This window comes from Herpailurus yagouaroundi, unplaced genomic scaffold (genome assembly GCF_014898765.1).
Source record: "Herpailurus yagouaroundi ecotype Mexico unplaced genomic scaffold, PumYag 199, whole genome shotgun sequence".
Classification (NCBI taxonomy): Eukaryota; Metazoa; Chordata; class Mammalia; order Carnivora; family Felidae; genus Herpailurus; species Herpailurus yagouaroundi.
In genome coordinates this window covers 18,715,610-18,735,365 of record NW_024412430.1, presented here as the reverse complement: position 1 = coordinate 18,735,365, position 19,756 = coordinate 18,715,610, and positions in this window count along the sequence as shown.

Here is a 19,756-nt window from a genome sequence, read left to right as displayed (position 1 = left end):
ATTATAATAAAGAGTTAGTGTAGGAAGAGCTCATATATACCAAGTGATGGAGGAAACCAGACAGAATAATGAAAACGAATTCAGTCGTGAACTCGGGAGGCAGACGTGTAGAATGAGGGCAGAGCTCCAGGAAGAGAACTTGGCATTCACTGCATGCTTTGTGAATGTTTGTTGAGTCAATATTTGCTGAGTCCACCGCCCTTGGAAAGTGACTTTCGTACCCATCGTACCCCTAGGGTCATTCTCTAGGTAACATTAGTGCTCTCCCAACACAACCGTAATAAATACCCCTTTATGAAAACAGGAAGTCATACTGCGTTAGGATCAGAACTCACTCAGCATATGTTCCTTCCATTGCCTGAGTCATAATAAGGAAGAGCGAGACCCATTCGTTACAAAGGAACATAGTCTAGCACTGCATTTAATTCCTTAGCTTATTTTTTATCTCAACACCTCAAAAGGCAGGTGGCTGGTTCCATACAGCCTCTGTGTACGTCCATTTCTAGAAAGCTTTGAGAAGTAGAGAGGGATTTTGAAAGAAATTATATCAGTCAATGATATTCTTTTTTGAGAGAGAGAGACAGAGAGAGAGAGAGAAAGAGTCCTAAGCCGACTCCATGGTCAGTTGGATGCTGGGGCTCAATCTCATGAACTGTGAGATCATGACCGGAGCTGAAACCAAGAGTTGGACGCGTAACTGACTGAGGCACCCAGGCGCCCCATCAGTTAATGACATTCTATGGTTCAAATCCCACTGCATCCTCCAAATTCTACATGCCTGCATTTCTCTCCACCGGACTGGTCTCCTCATCGCTCCCGCCCACGTCTCATTATGATAATAGTCACCATGTGGCATCATTTCATGAGCACCACCCACATCATACACACTCCGCATATGTCAGCAATGCTCCTCACATCTCCCCTCAACCTAGGCATTAATTATTCCCCATTTTACAGATGTGAGAACTGATGGTCAGAGAGATTAGATAACTTGACCAAGTCTCTCCACCAGTGGTAAGTTCCTGTCCAACTCCCCAGACCTGTGCCGTCAGGCTGTCCTGTTTAGACGTCCATCTTTGCATTTTTGCTCCTGCCACGTCCCCAGTCTGGATCATCCTCCCTCTCTTCCTTCAAGGTTCCCTCAAAGGTAGTCCTACCTTCGGCACAAAGTCCCACAGTCCTGGTTCCCAGCTCCTCCTGGGCCACCTTGTCGGTCCCTTGTCCGGGGAAGGAAAGGAGTGGCAGATAGAGAAATGTGGAGAGCAGAAGTGAAGCTGTTAGAAAAATCAGAGGGTGACAGGTGGGGAGATTAAGAGGCAAACTTGAGAAAAAGAAACCCATGGGGGGTGGGGCACCTGGGTGGCTCAGTCGGTTAAGTGTCCAACTCTTCACTTTGGCTCAGCTCATAATCTCATGGTTTGTGAGTTCAAGCCCCGCATCAGGATCTGTGCTGACAGCATCGGAGCCTGTTTGGAATTCTCTCTCTCTCTCTCTCTCTCTATCTCTCTCTGCCCCTCCCCCGATCTCTCTCTTTCTCTCAAAATAAGTGCATAAACATTAAGAAAAAGTTTAAAGAAAAAGAAACCCCGATTCCTTTCCCTCCTCCTTTCAAAATTTTGCAGGGCAATCTCACTTTTGAGAGCAGGTAAGGAATACAAGAAAGGTGAGGGTCAAGTAGAAGATTCTTCATCATCCAGAAATGACATCAGCACTCCCAGGGACAGAATCCATTTTTTGCAGGACAGGAGTGGGAGGCACCAACCGATTTCCTTACCTCGCCCAGCCATGGACTTCCTGATTCCTTTGTCCACTTAAAAAAATTATTTTGAGAGAGAGGAAGAGAGAAAGGCAGAGGGAGAGGAAGAGAAAGAACCTCAAGCAGGCTCCCGCCCAGCGCTGGAGCCCAATGTGGGACTCGATCCCATAAACCGTGAGATCGTGACCAGAGCTAGAATCCAGAGTCGGCCACTTAACGGACTGAGCCACCCGGGCTCCCCTTAAGGTCTGTGCATTTTATTGCAGATACATCGCACCACAAAATAAGTACAGGGAGGCAGAAAAAGAAATGCAAAGAGAAGAAAAACGCCCCGTGTCCTATAAACTGAGGCTCCGCTCTGGGAGAAATCCTGGCTCCGTCGGGCAGTGTTTCCACGGGAGGAACCGAGTAAGCATTCTGCTGTGCTTGTGGCCACGGATACCCGGTCCACGTGCAAACACCTGGACGCTTTGGGTCGCCCTTGCCCGTGCGCCAGCAAGTGACGAAAGGACGTGCTGACCTCAGCTGCCATGAGAAGGCGGGGTCACTGCTGCGGGGGGGGGGGGGGGGTGGGGCGGAGGTCTGGAATGCAGGGCATCCAGCGGGCCCCTCCGGGTGCTCTGTGCCCAGCGTCCACGGCACACCAGCACAGCCGGCCTGACCTTCAGGGAAAGTGGGTGGAGGGGAGATGCCATGCTGGGTCGTGGGAGCTGGCACGTCCATTTGAGGGGCAGTCAAAAGGCTCTTGTCAAGGAGCCTCTGTGTTTCCTGATGAGATTAGCCGGAAACTCACTTCCTTTTCGACGGATGAGCGATGGGAATAGAGAGCCTGCTGGCGACCGAGACTCCCCCACACTCATCATTACACCTGCACACCCTTCCCATCTCAGGGCTGTGCTACCTTTCCCAGCCTGATACACGCTAATTATGATCTGTTTTGCATACACAGAACGGGTTATCTGTAACAAGTAGAGACTGCTACAAAGATTTTCATTAAGGTTGACTCATGCATTTACCCGGCTGGCAGGATTAGACCGTATCACAGAGGACTCATGAGTTCTCAGGGACTAAAAATGAAATAATCCTTGCAGGCTTACTTACTCCCACAAAGAGTTGCAAATAAAAATAGAGGTAAAGGGAGAAGAGGGGGTCTCTCTCTAGTTCCTTCCCGGTCCACTTCCATTACCCACGATCAGACGGGTGCAGGCCGATCTCACATTCCTGATGATCGTGGGCCCGTGCAGCCCTTCCCAGCTACCCGTTTTGATGGTTTAGACTCAACTAGAACACCATCTCAGGGCTGTGTTCATCTAACGCATCCTCAAGGATTTCCCCAGTGCCTCTCACACACCACCAAGAGTGGCAACGGTGGCTTTACCATGTGAATTCATAAGGCAGTCTCTTGAAGAATATGAAGAATGTGTTTCGGAGCGCCTGGGTGGCTCAGTCAGTTAAGCATCCGACTTTGGTTCAGGTCATGATCTCGCGGTTTGTGAGTTCGGGCCCCACGTCGGGCTCTGTGCTGACAGCTCGGAGCCTGGAGCCTGCTTTGGCTTCTGTGTCTCCCACTCTCTCTCTGCCCTCCCCCCGCTCGTGTTGTCTCCCTCTCTCTCAAAAATAAATAAACGTTAAAAAAAATTTTTTTTACAAGAATACGTTTTAAGGTTTTGTCCTTCAAAATGCCATTTCAAGAGGCGACAAGGCAGAGAGTAAGTTGTGACTCGTACAAGGTTAGCACTTGCCAATAAGCATTAGAGGGGAGCCATATGTTTCCAAACTACACCGTATTTTTCACAGAGAAGGCGCAGATCAGGTCTATCAAGCATAGATACACGTTTCTTTCCTGGTGGCTCTAGGTGTATCCTCTAGGGCTCTCTTTCTGGTTTTGTAATTCTGAAATATTCATATATATTTCTCTTTTTATTGAGGTATAGTTGACATGCCATGTTATATTAGTTTCAGAGATCTGACGACTCTATGCATTGCTCAGTGGTCATCATGGTAAGTGTTGTCGCCATCTGTCACATAGAACATTAATACAGTATCGTTGACTATGTTTCCTATGCTGTCCTTTTCATCTCCAAGACCTGTTTATTTTATAACTTGAAGTCTGTATGTATATTTCATCCCATCAACATGTTAAAGACAAAGTTCTCAATAGGCTACTGACCTAGAAAAAGGCAGATTCATTGAAAAAAAAAAAAAAACTTACCCAGATGGAAACTCTGGACGACAGAATCACAAAACCTGAGGTCGCAGTAAAGCAATTCTCTTTTATGTAACTTCATCGTTTGGTGACTAATTCCAGAGAGCATTTGGTCAAATGTTCTCCAGCTAGTCTGTTGAGTGAGATAAAAGGCTGGGTTTGAGCAACAAAAGGTGCTTTGTAAAAGCCGCTTGAGTGGGAAATGCAGGGAAATAATTGATGGCACAAAAAAAGAAAGGAAAAAGGCGAAGGAAAAGAAATTGTATAGCATGTGGGGAAAAGGCCATAAAAGTAAACAATAGGCTTTCTCTTACTTTATAAACCATTCTTTTTTTTTATTTTTTAAAATTTACATTCAGATTAGTTTAGCATATAGTGCAACAATGATTTCAGGAGTAGATTCCTTAATGCCCCTGACCCATTTAGCCCATCCGCCCTCCAACGCCCCCTCCAGTAACCCTCAGTTTGTTCTCCATATTTATGAATCTCTTCTGTTTTGTCCCCCACCCTGTTTTTATATTATTTTTGTTTTCCTTCCCATATGTTCATCTTTTTGTCTCAAATTCCTCATATGAGTGAAGCCATATGATTTTTGTCTTTCTCTGACTGACTAATTTCACTTAGCATAATACCCTCCAGGTCCATCCACGTAGTTGCAAATGGCAAGATTTCATTCTTTTTGATCGCCGAGTGATACTCCATTGTGTATATATACCACTTCTTCTTTATCCGTTCATCCATCGATGGACATTTGGGCTCTTTCCATACTTTGGCTATTGTTGAAACTGCTGCTATAAACATGGGGGTGCATGTGTCCCTTTGAAACAGCACACCTGTATCCCTTAGATAAATGCCTAGTAGTGCAATTGCTGGGTCATAGGGTAGTTCTGTTTTCAGTTTTTGGAGGAACCTCCATACTGTTTTCCAGAGTGGCTGCACCAGCTTGCATTCTCATTCTAATAAAGGCATAAGAAAACATTTGCATGACAATACTTAAGAGTTACGACCCCTTTAAATGGAGAAGACTGTCTGAACAAGATTCACGCTCCAGAAAGAAGAATGTGACATTTTCATGATTTTCCTTCCCCAGCTGAACCCCTGATGAGACTGCAGCCCTGGATGGCACCTTGACTGCAGCCTTGTGACACTCACAGTGAGCAGAGGACCCAGCTAAGCTGTGCCCAGACTCCTGACCCACAGACACTTTGAGATAATACATGTATGTTGTTGTAAGCTTCTAATTTTGTGGCCTTTTATTACACGGTATAGATAGCCAAAACAGAGACTTCTGGAATACTCACTGTGAGAGGTCTTTTCAACTTCTCCCATCTTATTGATGAGGAATATGGTACCCAAATGGGTGATGGCACTGGTCCTGGATCACCCAGATGTGATGTTATCCTGGGGTGTCCCTTCACTGTTCTCATCAGAAGCCACGTTAGATCTTTAATTTTCCTATTTCGTAGCAACTCTTTCATTTTGCTAAAGTGATTTTTCTTTCTTTTTTTTGTTTCATACTTTATTGATAGTTTGGTTGGAGAGAACAGTTCCTGAATCCTTGCTATTGGCTCAATTTTGATTGGAAATAGAATTCTAAATTTAGAATGAGTTGATCTTAAAAACACTGAAGGCGGGGCACCTGGGTGGCGCAGTCGGTTAAGCGTCCGACTTCAGCCAGGTCACGATCTCGCGGTCCGTGAGTTCAAGCCCCGCGTCGGGCTCTGGGCTGATGGCTCAGAGCCTGGAGCCTGTTTCCGATTCTGTGTCTCCCTCTCTCTCTGCCCCTCCCCCGTTCATGCTCTGTCTCTCTCTGTCCCCAAAAAATAAATAAACGTTAAAAAAAAAAAAAACAACACTGAAGGCATTGCTTCACTGTCAGAAGACCAATGCCAACCTAAATGTCATCCTTTATTTTTTTTTTAATTTTTTTTTCAACGTTTTTTATTTATTTTTGGGACAGAGAGAGACAGAGCATGAACGGGGGAGGGGCAGAGAGAGAGGGAGACACAGAATCGGAAACAGGCTCCAGGCTCCGAGCCATCAGCCCAGAGCCCGACGCGGGGCTCGAACTCACGGACCGCGAGATCGTGACCTGGCTGAAGTCGGACGCTTAACCGACTGCGCCACCCAGGCGCCCCTGTCATCCTTTAAAAAGGAACTTTTTGTGTTCTTCTTTCTGGGAGTTTCTAGGAACTTCTCCTGTTTTTTTTTCTTTGGTGTTCTGAGATTTCTTGAGGATGTGTCCCAAATGGGGTCTTTTCTCATTCACTACTCTTAGGAGACAACATGTCCATTCACGTCCTTCAGCCTTGAAAATTTCCTTGAAATTTTTTTTTTAAATTCAATTTATTTTTTTGTTGGAGTGTAGCTGGCACATAATGTTACACATTAGCTTCAGGTGTACAACATAGTGATGTGACAAGTCTATATGCTATGTCCCCATCCGTCACCATACAACGTTATTACAATACCACTGACTCTACCCCCTATGCAGTAGCTTTCACCCTGTGACTTAGTCATTCCATAACTGAGAGCCTCTATCTCCCTCTCCCCTTCCCCCATTTTGCCCACCCTTCACCCACCTCCCCTCTGGCAACCCCCAGTTTGTTCTCTGTATTGATGAGTCTGTTTCTGGTTTCTTTGTTTTGGTTTTCAGATTCCACACATAAGTGAATTCACTTGGCACTTGTCTTTCTCTGTCTGACTTATTCCGCTTAGCGTCACACCCTCTAGGTCCATCCATGTTACCAATGACAAGGTCTCATTCGTCGTCATGGCTGAGCAACATTCCATCGTGCGTATGTACCCCATCTTCTCTATCCATTCATCGGCTCGTGGACGTTTAGGTTGCTTCCATATCTTGACTAGTGTAAATGACGCTGTAGTAAACACAGGGGTGCATGAATCTTTTCAAATCAGTGGTTTCCTTTTCTTTGGGTAAGTATTCAGTAGCAGAATTACTGGATCGAATGGTAATTCTATTGTTAATTTATTGAAGAACCTTCATACTGTGTTCCATAGTGACTGCACCAATTTACATTCCCACCTACAGCGCATGAGGGTTCCCCTTCATTCGAAACCTCACCAATGCTTGTTATCTCTTGTCTTTTTGAGTCGCTCTGACAGGTATAAGGTGGTATCTCACTGTGGTTTTGATTTACATTTCCTTCATGATCGGTGACATTGAGCATGTGTCTGTTGGCCATCTGCATGTCTTCTTTGGAAAAATGTCTAATGAGGTCCTCTGCCCACTTTTTAATCATAGTATTTGTTCTCTTGGTGTTGCGTTGGGTAATTGCCTTGTAGAAAGAACAGCCAGACCAGTCACCAGCCGAATGAAAAGAGCTACCTGAAGGTACTGAAGAATGTTCTGAGCAGCCAGATACTGAAAGAAGAGGGACACATGGAGGAAGGGAACAAAGCTGGGCTTGTTCCCATTTGGTTTAGTTCCTAGCCTGAGTGCAGTCCCCAACGGATACCACAGAATAGATAAAAGTCTGAAAAACAGAAACAAAAACAAAACCTCTGCAATTTTACAGGCCTGAAAGACCAGAAAAAGAGCTTAGAGCAACCATGGCACATGGAAATGAAGGAAAAGAGAAGGCTGCAGAGAGCACCCCAGATTCCTGAACGTCGTGTGTGGGGGGCAGAATGCAAGCAGCTTGGCTAAGGCTGGTGAACTGAGCCGAGACTTCAGAGCATGGCGTTTGAGTTCATCCAGGCTCCTCCTACTAAAACGAACACAAATCAATAGTCTTTGGAGTAACACAGAATCCAGAGCCTCAACAACATATTATTCCTAATGTCCATAAAATCCAAAATTACCTGACATAGAAGAAACAGAAAAACATGACAGCCCTCGTTTCAAAGAAAAAGACAATCAAAGAAGATACACTCGTATTGACCCGGATGTCGAAAGTAACAAACAAGGAATATAAAGCACTTCTTATGACTATGCTCAAGAACATGAATGCATTCAATGAATGGAAATATTTTTCAGAGTGAAACGGAAAAAGCGGAAAGAACCCAATGGTAATTCTAGAGATAACAATTACGACGTAAATGTTATTATAATACAAAGAACAGATTGATAATGGGTTGAAGATGACTGAACAAAGTGAGCTTGAAGATTAATTAATGAAAAGTATTCCATCTGAAGACCAGAAGATAAAGGGCGCCTGGGTGGCTCAGTTGGTTAAGTGTCTGACCCTTGATTTCAGCCCAGGTCATGGTCTCACAGTTCGTGAGTTCGAGCCCCGCATCGGCCTCTGTGCTGACAGTGTGGAGCCTACTTGGGATTCTCTCTCTCTCTCTCTCTCTCTGCCCCTCCTCCACACTCTCTCTCTCTCAAAATAAATAAACTTAAAAAAAGAAACTGCGTTTCATATTCCGAATGTTGATCTTTTTTTCCCAGGCTGGTGATACACGGTATGGTCCCCGTTCCTGGTGCTGGGCAGCGGGAGCGAGCCAAACCCCCCAGGCAGCCTCACCGTCACCAGGGTGAACAGCCCATCCACCTGCAACCATTCCGTTCTGCACTCTCAGTACCCTAGTCAATAAATTACACGAGACAGTCACCAGTTCATTTTAAAGAGGCTCTGTGTTCGATGATTTTGCCCAACTGTAGGCTAACGTAAGTGCTCTGAGCACACGTAAAGTTGGCTGGGCTAAACCGTGATGTTCAGGAAGTCAGGTGTATTAATGCATTTTTGACTGAAGATATTTTCAACCTACAGTGGGTATATTGGGACACGAACCCATTATAAATCGACCAAGATCTGTAGATGGAAAAGAGGAATTCTCTCGGAATCAATTCTTAACAATCACTTGTACCATTGCTCCAAAATTGGGTGGTTTTTAAAAAGGAGTGCCATAACCACCACCCTGTTGAAGACGTACACCTTTCCCTCCTCCCCCTCACCTCACCCTATTCGGGCAACAACGTCCTGATGTCTATGCTCATCCGTAAACATTGCTTGTTCTCCATCTTCATGTTAAGGGAAACACACAGTGAGTCCCCTTTTGTGTCTGGCTTCTTTTGTGTTTCGGAAATGTATCCATATTGTTGTGCCTCCTGGCAGTTGATGATTTTATTTAATTGCGTAAGTAGTGTTCCGCCGCGTGGCTCCACCAGTTTGTTCCCCTACGTAATCTGGTTCGATGCTTCGTTAGGGCAGATCTCTTCTGATTCTGCCCCTCATTTTAGGCTTTTCTGAGGTTTCGATAAAAAAACCTAAGGTGTTCACTAAGCCCCTCAACCTAAGTAAGACTCAGACCCCAAGCTCTGTCTCAGCTTTAGCAGAGAAAACACATAATTGCTCCTTTAGGCTTCCAGATGTTACTTTCTGCCGATCTCAGTGATGATGCCGCCTACTCCCCTCCCCACACATCAGCATTTCTGGGATAAGTAGGGGGTTTGAGGGGGTTGTGTGCAGATCTGGGGGGTTGTCGCTCTGCGACCGCTCAATTCCAGCTGCTCCGAGGGCCCGTCACCCAGTCCTCTGACACCTGAAGGTGATAAGACGTCAGGTGCCTGTTGAGTTCTTGCAACCCTGGGCCAGGCAGACTGGAGAGTGCCCTCGGGGAAAAGGCCATATAGGGTCCTGTCTCAGGGTTGCATCCACTGCAGTTTTTTTTCCTCCCTTCAAATAGTTACTTTTTATGTTGTTTCTAGGGTTTATGACTGCAACCAGCCAGAGGGTTAACTACCATTACTGGAAATGGAATTTTCTTTGGGTTATTTTCACCTGCTGAAAGGAAGCGCTGCATTTTCAAGTCTCCAGGAAGGTGCCGCGGGAAATTGATAGAAAGCACCCATGAAGACAAAATGTTGTAGACTGGGAGGTGCCCCACCCTAACCCCCCTCAGGGAAGGGCCTGCTGCTACCCTGCGGGGAGGGAGGCTGGCGGGTCCTTCAGGGTCTGTCCCCTGAGGTCACTCCCTTCCTGGGGAGTGCAGATCCCTTGACCGGACGGGGCAGAGAAGTGAGGACAGATGCAGGGGGCAGATGGGCAGTCCCTGTCGGCAGCTCCCTTCGCACTGACCAAGGACCTGTAGGAGCCACACCGCAGTCCCACAGCTTCCCCTGTCCGATCTGGCTCTTCCTTCCTTCCTTCCACAGACACCGATTCCAAGAAAACATCGTGCACCCCAAACTCGTTTCAGCATCTGCTTCTGGACGCCCCAACTTGTGACACAAATCCTTGCCCCTCCTCTTCTTGCTCCTTGCCTTCACTTTCCTTCTGGAACAATCCAGCCTAAAGTCAATGGGTGGAGTCAGCAGGGTATGGGCCACACTGGGGGGGGGGGAGGGGAGGAGAGGAACACAGGGGCTCAGAACAAGTACGGGCGCTCTAGGGGTTAGAAGGGTCTCGGGCAGGAACCAGACCCCCATGCAGAGTGGGATGGCACCCAACAGGGACCGGTCCGGAGTGGGTGTCGGAACCCCAGGAGGGTGAGGACGCTGCCCACGGGGGCTGATATCAGGGGGGGGTCTGGAGGAGGGGGCTGGCGCATAGACAAAGAAGAGTGTTGGGAAGGAGGGTGGGTGCCGCAGGCTGAGATGTGTCCCCTCCCCCACTGAAATGTCCAAGTGCTAGTTGTGCCTCCGAGTGGGACTGTATTTGAAGCTAGTGTTTTTGCCGGCTAATACGGGGGTGACTTTCATGGGGGTGAGGAGACTGATCACAGGGGGCAGATGTGGCAGAGAGAGATTAGTTCTATACCGTGGAATTGGCCACATAAATGTATGAAGGATAATGGCAGCCAAGTTTCCCACTTGTCAGAAAAGGAGTTAAAAGGGAGAAAATCAGAACAAACACTCTGGTTTTCCACTGGACTTGGAACTAGTCCATGGGACAAATCCATGGTTTGTAAGTACACAGGTAAGTAGACAGACTTAGAGATAGATAGACGATCCATAGATAGTTGATAGATGGATAGATAAATAGATAGATGATAAGATAGATGGATAGATAGAGACACATGATAGATAAATAGCTGATTAGATAGGTAACAGAAGGTAGATGGTCGGGAGATGACAGACAGGTGACAGGTGGCCGGAGAGAGAAAAGTCCAGACACGTAAATGCACACACGCACTCCTCAGCTCTTACAACTGACAGCCCCCGGGAGGGTCAGGACAGATGGCTCTGTAGCAGCTGTGGGGTGAGAGGAAATTCCCTACCCTCAGCCAGAGAAGAAGCTAGAATATTGGCGATTCCTCATCCTACATAAAAGGACCCACGAGAAGGGGCCACAGCAGCCCAAGATCAGGCCAAGTAGGTACTCGGCAGAAGCAGGGCCGGGCGAACCGAGGCTACCGTGGGGCGGAGGGGGGGTTCGGGGCAGGGAGAGAGGGTCAGAGGTGCCAGGCAGGGTTCCCGAGCCCCCACCCCCACCCCCTGTCACCTCCACAGGGCCCCGCAAAGAGAAACAGCTCGTGTGTTAAGTAACCCGCTCAGTTAGCGGCAGCCCCTGCCAGGCCTGGATGGCGGGAGCCAGAGCAGGGCCCCACCGCGTCACGGTTCACTCCCTCCTGTCAGTGGAAGGTGTGGCAGGGGTTTATCCTCGTCTCGGGAGGACATTCCGATCTCCAAGCAGACGCAAGAGTGGCTGGAGGAGTCCCGGGACGTGCCCACGCTTCCCAGGGAGCAGGGCAAGCCTGTCCCCATGACATCCTCTCAGAAAGACAGCAGCAAGCAAAAGTCGGGCTGTGCACGCTCGTCACAGGGGCTGGCCACAGCCTCGGGGACTTCCACGTGCGGGCCGTGTGGCGAGTGGACACGGGTGGCTCTGAAGAGCTGGCCGGCTAGACAGACGCCTTTCTGAGAAAAAGAGCCAAGAGGCTCTCTGGCAAGAAGAGGGCACTAGAGAGGAAGCGATATTAGTTGACAGGGAGGTGTCGGCCAGGCCAGTGCTTCTCAGGAAGCCTGCCTGGGAGGAGGGGATGAGGCTCCGAGAGCTGAGGGGGCCTTTGAGGGAGCACATGACCGCCTGGCCTCACCACCAGGTTCAGAGAAGCTCGAGAAGTAAACCCTGGCCACCTGGTCAAACACAGATCTCTGCCGTGGACAAGCAGAGATTATTTATTTTTGAGACAGAGGGAGACAGAGCATGAACGGGGGAGGGTCAGAGAGAGAGAGAGGGAGGCACAGAATCTGAAACAGGCTCCAGGATCTGAGCGGTCAGCACAGAGCCCGACGCGGGATTCGAACTCACGGACCGCGAGATCACGACCCGAGCCGAAGTCGGACGCTTAATCGACTGAGCCACCCAGGCGCCCCTAGATCTCTGCGGTTCTAACTCCTACGTGGGGCGGGCTGGGGAACTTGCATGTCGAAAACTCCCCAGATGAGGTTAAAGCCCTCGGGCCGGGGATCCCACTTCGAGAACCGCTGAGGGACAGACGCCGCCCGCAGTGTGGTGTGGCCGCAAAGCCGCGCATCCCGTGCCCGGGGATCACACCATCTGAGGTCAAACATCGCGGTGCACGGTGTGGTACCTCCGCGGCGAAAGTGGAGATTAATTACAATTCTGCAGAAAGCGCTCAGATAGATCCCGTGCTCCGCGCGCAGGAATAGGCCCCTAAGCGGGTAAATAAACATCGCCGCTCCCTGGGGAAGGGGCCCCGGGACGAAGGAACGCGACCCCGAAAATCTTGACGGGCCTTTGAAGGTGCACGTTGGGTTCAGAGCCAAGAGGGGATTCGCTGCAGTCATGACTGCGTGCTGAAATGAGAATCCTCTCATTTGGCAAATCAATAATTACAAGCACACTGGGGAAATTAAGCAGAGAAAATTGCATCCCATCAGCCTTGCTACCAGAATCATAGATGCCTGCAAAGAGCAAATCGGGAGCCCCCCCCCCCCCCCCCCCGGCGGTCATCAATAAGCCACACGCCTTGCACGCTTGCGCAGCGACGTTAAAACGCACGGCGTCTGCTCTCCGTCAGCTCTCACACACACATGTGAGCTGACTCTAAAACGTGACAGTCGTAACAGCCCCGGGAACCACCGCTTCACGTTTCCTGTGGCGTGTGCTTGTGCGTTTGTGTGTGCATGGGCGTGGGCGTGTGTGTGTGTGTGTGTGTGCGCGCGCGTCAGAGGTGGGGCTGTGGGGATTCCCAGGGAAGGCAGTGTTTTTCTCTCCGAGATCAAGACACTGAATTGTGAGAACTGGCAATGAACCATTCCGGAGACCCAAACCCCAGCTTTCAGGACCCGCTCCGTCTCTGCAAAGCCACGTGCACCTCCCGGGTGAAGGGGGGCTGAGTTTGCTCTCGCCTCACCTCCCACACAGGTCGAGGCAAAGCCTAAATACAAGCGTGTCCTTGAGACCTAGCGGAGAAAGTTGCACCGCCAGCAACATCCCGCGACATCAGCAGAGGGCGCTGCCTCCACTCTGTCAACCGGTGTCGGCCCACCTACCACCTTATGCCTGGGGTTTAACCCCGTGAGTCACTGCACCCCCACTCTGCCTGCCCCCCTCCCCATTCTGCAAACACACCCCTTTGATTTTTCTCGTCGACGATTTGAGGCTATTGTCCTTAGACGCGAACCCTCGTGCTACTGACCCCCAGGTCCTCAGTCTCCTTGAAAGCTTTCCAGACTAACGTCACCTCTCACGGAGGAAGGGCCCCTTTCTTGCTATTCTTGATGAAATTGATTAACCAGGTGTATTGATTCTCCTCCCTTCCCCAGTTTTATTTTCCTGAATTATAAGCCTCTGCCCCAAATGTCTCATCAGTGACCTGAGGCCAATACCCCTGCTAGGCCTGACCCCCTTCCCTTTCCAGCAGTACACTGGAAAACCATGAAAAACCATGAAAAACCATGAAAAACCATGAAAAACCATGGAAAACCAGAAAAACCATGCCTTCCGGGGACATAGGCTGGTGGATGGCGCTGCACGTCACTTGCTGAGTGCTGGTTCCCAGGAGGGACGTGGAGGGCCTGCCAGACTCCAGCAGGTGACTTGAGCAGCTCTCTTGGTTCTCACAGTTCTGGTTCTTTCCCACTCTCTGCCTCATCTGGTGTCCCCTGTGCTTACAGAGTCAGTGGAAAGGCTGAAGTGTGTGGGAAAAGGGTGGGTGCATCGCGCTGGTGTGTTCGAGGCACCCGCCACGTGTAACAATCTCCTGAAGACTCTCCCTCTGGGAGGTCCAACCAGGAGTAAAGGAAAAAGAGCTTAGGCCAGGGCACAGGCTAAAGAGAGATCAATGTTTTGGACCCAACTTAGCCCAACGAGAGAGAAAAAAGATGTATCTGGGGGCTCCCCCCAAGTTCCTTTTTTTGTCTTCCAGCTTCTCTCGCTTTCTTTTTACGAAAGCAAGGATGGGTTGTCACAAAACAGAGAAGAACGGAAGAAAAAGGAAGAAATGTTATGCAGTCTGTCACTGCAGTTGGTAATGAATTAACGTATGTAGTTTCATGTTTGTTTGTTTATTTTGAGAGAGAGCGGGGGAGGGGCAGCGAGGGGGGAGAGAGAATCCCAAGCAGGCTCCGTGCTCAGCGCAGAGCCCAACGCGGGGCTCAATCCCACCGCCGTGAGATCATGACCTGAGCCGAAATCAACAGTGGGACGCTTCACTCACTGAGCCGGCCAGGTGCCCCAGGTAATGCACATTTTTACATTTAATGCTTCCATTACCTTCTGTGATAAAGTTACAGATGCGGAAATCAGACCTCGAAGAGATTAACTTACTCGAGATTCTACAAGTAGCACTAGGTAGAGACAGGTTTGAATGCAGGTCAGTTTGGCCTCAGAAGCACATTGATTCTAGAGTTCCATTTAATTCATCCCAGAAACAGGAAGTCCAAGCCCGACCCTGAACTGTGACGTGCACCACGGGGTCACTAGGGAAGGCATCCCATGTCACGCGAACACACCAGCAAAAACTACAGGTGGTACATAATTATGTGCTGAATTACTCGCTATTAGTAAAGGAACTTAAGAGCTCAAGAGAGAGGAACATCAGTGAAAACTGATATGTCCTCAGGTTCAAGGTGCACTAAGATTTGATCCACAAAAGCAAAGAAGGAATTTCTCGTTCCAGACAAAACGGAGTAGGTAGGGTGCACCCCATCCCTCCTGCTAATTAGAACCAACGAACTCTGGATCAAGTGCGTAAGGCAACTATCAGGACGCTGAAAGGGAAGAAGGAGACCAGCCGGGGACCTTAGGACTCCCGGAACAACTTGATGTTGAGTTCCTTGGAATTTTTGCCCTTCCCATATATCCTGGTCCGGGTTATACACCAACCACAATCCACGGTCGTTACTTGGCCCAGACCAATAAGCAAACAAACAAAGAAGCAAACCTGCTATCTCCACCCAGAGGCTAGAAGTGTGTCATCTCAGTAGAATGAGACCACATAAACCGTACCAAACTCCACGAAGGAAGTCACACCCCTCTTACCCACACTGGGCCTGCGAAGCCAACGTGTGAAATGACTTTGAGAACTGAACTACGCCACGACATGCTGCCCATGTTCCAGACTGCCTCCGGGTAACACACCACGGGGTAAGCCAGAATACCACTGCAAACACTTGAAACTGAGTTGACCTCTGAACCTAAGCCCACACAATTGAGCCAGGATGTACATTCCAAAGGTAGCAGGTTGACTGACTGCCTGACAAAAAATACAATACTTAAATAGGAAATGAAGTCTCGTGACATAATACCCAACACATCCAGGACTGATCCAAATTTACTCATCATCCCCAAACCCAGAAGTATCTCAACTTGAATAAGAAAAGAGAATCAACAGATACAAGTGTCAGGGTAACACAGATGTGACAATGAATCGGCAAAGATTTTAAAGCAGTGATCACAAAAATGCCCCAACAAGGAATTACACCCCTCAAATACATAGAAAAATAGAAAATCTCAGCAAATACAAAATATAAGGAAGAACCAATGAAAATTTTAAAACTGAAAAATACAATAACCAAAATTGTAAAACTTGCTGGATGGGAAAATGGCAGAGGAACCAGTGAATAAAATTAACTGTATTTCAGTGGAAATCATCTAATTTAAATAAACTACAGTAAGAAGATAGATTGAAAAATTGAACAGAGTGTCAGGGTTGTGCACCAACAATAAAAGAGTTAACATGCATATCGTGGTAGTTCCAGAAGAAGGAGAGAAAGGTTGTAGGGTGAAAAAAATATTTGGAGAAATAATAGGTTTCTCCAAATAATAGGAAAATGTACAAAACTTGGTTGAAGATGTAAACCCACAAATTCAAGAAGTTGAGAGAATCCTCGGTAGGAAAAATCCAAAGGACCTAAATGTGTTTTAATCCACTGCCTTTAAAAACAAAAACAAAAAAATGAAAGCAGCCAGAAAGAAAGGAAACGCGACTTGCAGGAGAACAATGATTCAAATAAGTCTGGATAAATCATGAAAAGCCATGCCGATGGCGGCACAATATGCTTCAAGTGTGAAAAGAAATGTCAACTCAAAATTCCATATTCATCAAAAATATTTCTTAGGAACGAAAGTAAAATAAACACACTCCCAGATGAAAGAAAACTAGGAGAATCCATAGCACAGACTTGCTTTAGAAGAATTGCGATAGGAGGGAGCGCCTCGGTGGCTCAGTCGGTTAAGCTTGCGACGTCGGCTCGGGTCACGATCTCGTGGTTCGTAGGTTCGAGCCCCGCGTCGGGCTCTGTGCTGGAGCCTGCTTCAGATTCTGTCTCTCCCTCTCTCCCCACCCCTCCCCCACTCGCGTTCTGTCTCTCAAAAATAAATAAACATTAAAAAAATTTTTTTAATTTTCAAAATCATGTATTGTCATACAAAGCAATAAGTTGTAACATTGTCCAGTATTGTTCTGAATGTGTGTAGGGCAATATTTACGAAAATTATGAAAAGGAAGGTGGGTAGGAGAGCCTAAATAGTGGTCACTTTCTAAATTCATTGAAAGTAGTAAAATACTGATATCAAGACACTGTAATACATTAAGATTTTAAATTTCTAGACTGCACACATATGCACACACATCTCACACACACACTATACAAAAATAAATACTCAAAACTATCAATGAATAATAAGAGAATCCTAAAAGATCCCCAAGTGATCCACAGGAAGTCAGAAAAAGATAAACAGAGTAAAGAAAAACAAACAAACAAAAAAAAAACAGAAAAAAATAATAAAATGTGCAACCTAAAAACTAGCATAGCAACAATCACATTAAAGGTAAACGTTCTAAACATCTCGATTAGAAGCAGAATGGGGTTTTTTTTGTTATTTTTTGTTTGTTTGTTTGTTTGTTTTTTAAATGAGCCCCATGCCCAATGTGGGGCTTGAACTCACAACCTTGAGATAAAGAGTCACATGCTCTACTGACTGAACCATCCGGGTGGCCCCAGAAGGGACTTTCTAAAAAAGACTTGAGCTAACTATATGGTGTCTTCAGGAAACTCACTTCAAATATAGTTATTTGAAAGAAATAACCATTAACCAAGGGGGTCTAATTAACATTTATAAAATGATTTCCCCAACATTGGCAGAGTACATATTCTTTTTAAGCACACATGGAACATCCATTTAAATGGACCATACTCGGGCTCATAAAACAAAATTTAACAAATCAATGTTCTCTGACCATAATGGAATTAAAGTAGAAACGAACAGCAGAAAGATCATTTCCTTACTTTAAAAAAGGAAAATCTCCAAACTTTAAAGATTAAATAACGTACTTCTAAATAATCCAAAGAGAAAATCTCATGGGACATTGGAAAACGCATTGAACTGAATGAAAATAAAATTACAACATGAAAAATCTGTGGGATGCAGCCAAAGCAGCACATCTGGGGAAATTTATAGCACTAAATACTCCTATTATATAAATACTTCTATTAGTAACACAAAATACTTCTATTATATAAACACTTCTATAAATACTTCTATTATATAAATACTTCTATTAGTAACACTAAATACTTCTTTTTTTTTTTTTAGTAGGCTCCACATCCAGCATGGAGCCCCATGTAGGGCTTGAGCTCACAACCCTGAGATCAAGCCCTGAGCTGAGATCAAGAGTGAGACGCTCAACCAACTAAGCCACCCAGGTGCCCCAGAAATACTAAATAAATACTTCCATTAGGGAAGAAAAAAGCACGTTAGAAAATTAACGATCTAAGCGTTCACTTCAACAAACCATAAAAGGAACAAAATAAACCCAAAGCAAGCAGATGGAAGTAAATAACAAAGAGCAGAAATTAATGAAATTGAAAACAGAAAAATAATAGATAAAATTCACTCAAAAGCTGCTTTTTGAAATAATCAATAAAATCGATTAACCTCTAGCAAGAATGACAAATTAAAAAGGAGAAGACCGCAAAATTACGCATGTTAGGAATGAAAAGGACGTGTCACTAAGATTCCACAGACATTAAAAGGATAAGGAAACTATGGACAACTCTACACGCCTAAGCTTAGTAACTTAGACGAGATCGACCAAGTCCTCAAAAATCACACATACTAACGCTCACCCGAGATTAAACCATGAGAAGAGTCCCGTAACTATTCAATAAGTTGAATTAGTAATTTAAAACCTACAAAAAGAAATCAGTAGGCCCAAAGAGTTTCACTGGTGAGTTCTTCCACACGTTTTAATAAGAAGTGCATGTTTAACAACTGAGGAATCCAAATAAGGTCTGCAATGTGGTCGAGAGTATCATTTCAACGCAATTTTGTTTTTCGGTTTTTTAAATCTAAAAGCAAAGGCTCTCGGAGTCTGAGGAAGCCAACTCACTGGAGGCAACACTGCCTGCCAGCAGAGCGTGCCAGCCACGCTTCCTGTGAACAGGAAGTCACAAGCTAGGACACTTAGGGCTAACCCTGTCTTCCGCACAAGGCCTTGCTTTCTTCCAATTGCAGGGAATCTCGGGACTTTCATGACTCCATGAACCAAAGGCTAACTGGGGAGTTTCAGCCGTACTTTGTTATCTACTTAGCGCAGTGCTCAGGCATGTAGAGAGAACGCCCTTGACCTACCGCCCCTGCCTGACCATGGGCGTGACCATTAGTGCAAAGCCTTGTAGGACCCCGAGACGGCATGACCCGCTTGGCTGGAGGGGCCCACGCTGAGGGGCTGACCGAGGCCCCCGGAGCTAAGAACTCTTGAGGCTCCCTGTTTCGAAGCATACGGTGAATGCCGTAGGGCTTCCTATCATTAATTTCCCCATTTCAACATCAGTTTCCCCTTCTCTGACCTCGGTAGCCCCTTCCTCAGTTTCCCCTTCCTGACATCAGTGTCCACTTTCCCGACATCAGTTTTTCCTTCCCCCTTCCCCGTCTCCATTCCACGCAAGAGCATAACTTTGCCACATTCGTGCTCGGCAGGGAGCGTGGTCTCGTCCTCAACCCCTCGCCTTTGGTCCTGCAGCCGGGAACTGTACCACTCTTTGTGTGTAGGGTCACTCCTCCCCTGTCCCTGTGGTCCCTCGCCAAGTTCCCCACAGTGACTTCCACGTCCCACCTAGCAGCGTGGGCCCGAGAACACCTTGAGCAGGTAGTATCTGCTGTACCTCTGAACCTCTATCCCCGACTGTCCTCTGAACTTTTGCTCCCTTGTCCCTGGCCCTCCTCCATCCCTGTCTCTTCCCACAATGCTTGGATACTAGAAGGAGTGCTTTGCTCGCTTTCCTGTGACGACCCTCAAAGGTTCAACTGATGCTGGCTTACATGCGCAACCAGTCTTCCCAGCTCGTGGACACAGGCCTGTTTCAAAGCAGACGCACCTGAGCTCAAACCCCTGTCTTACCACTCACTTTGCAC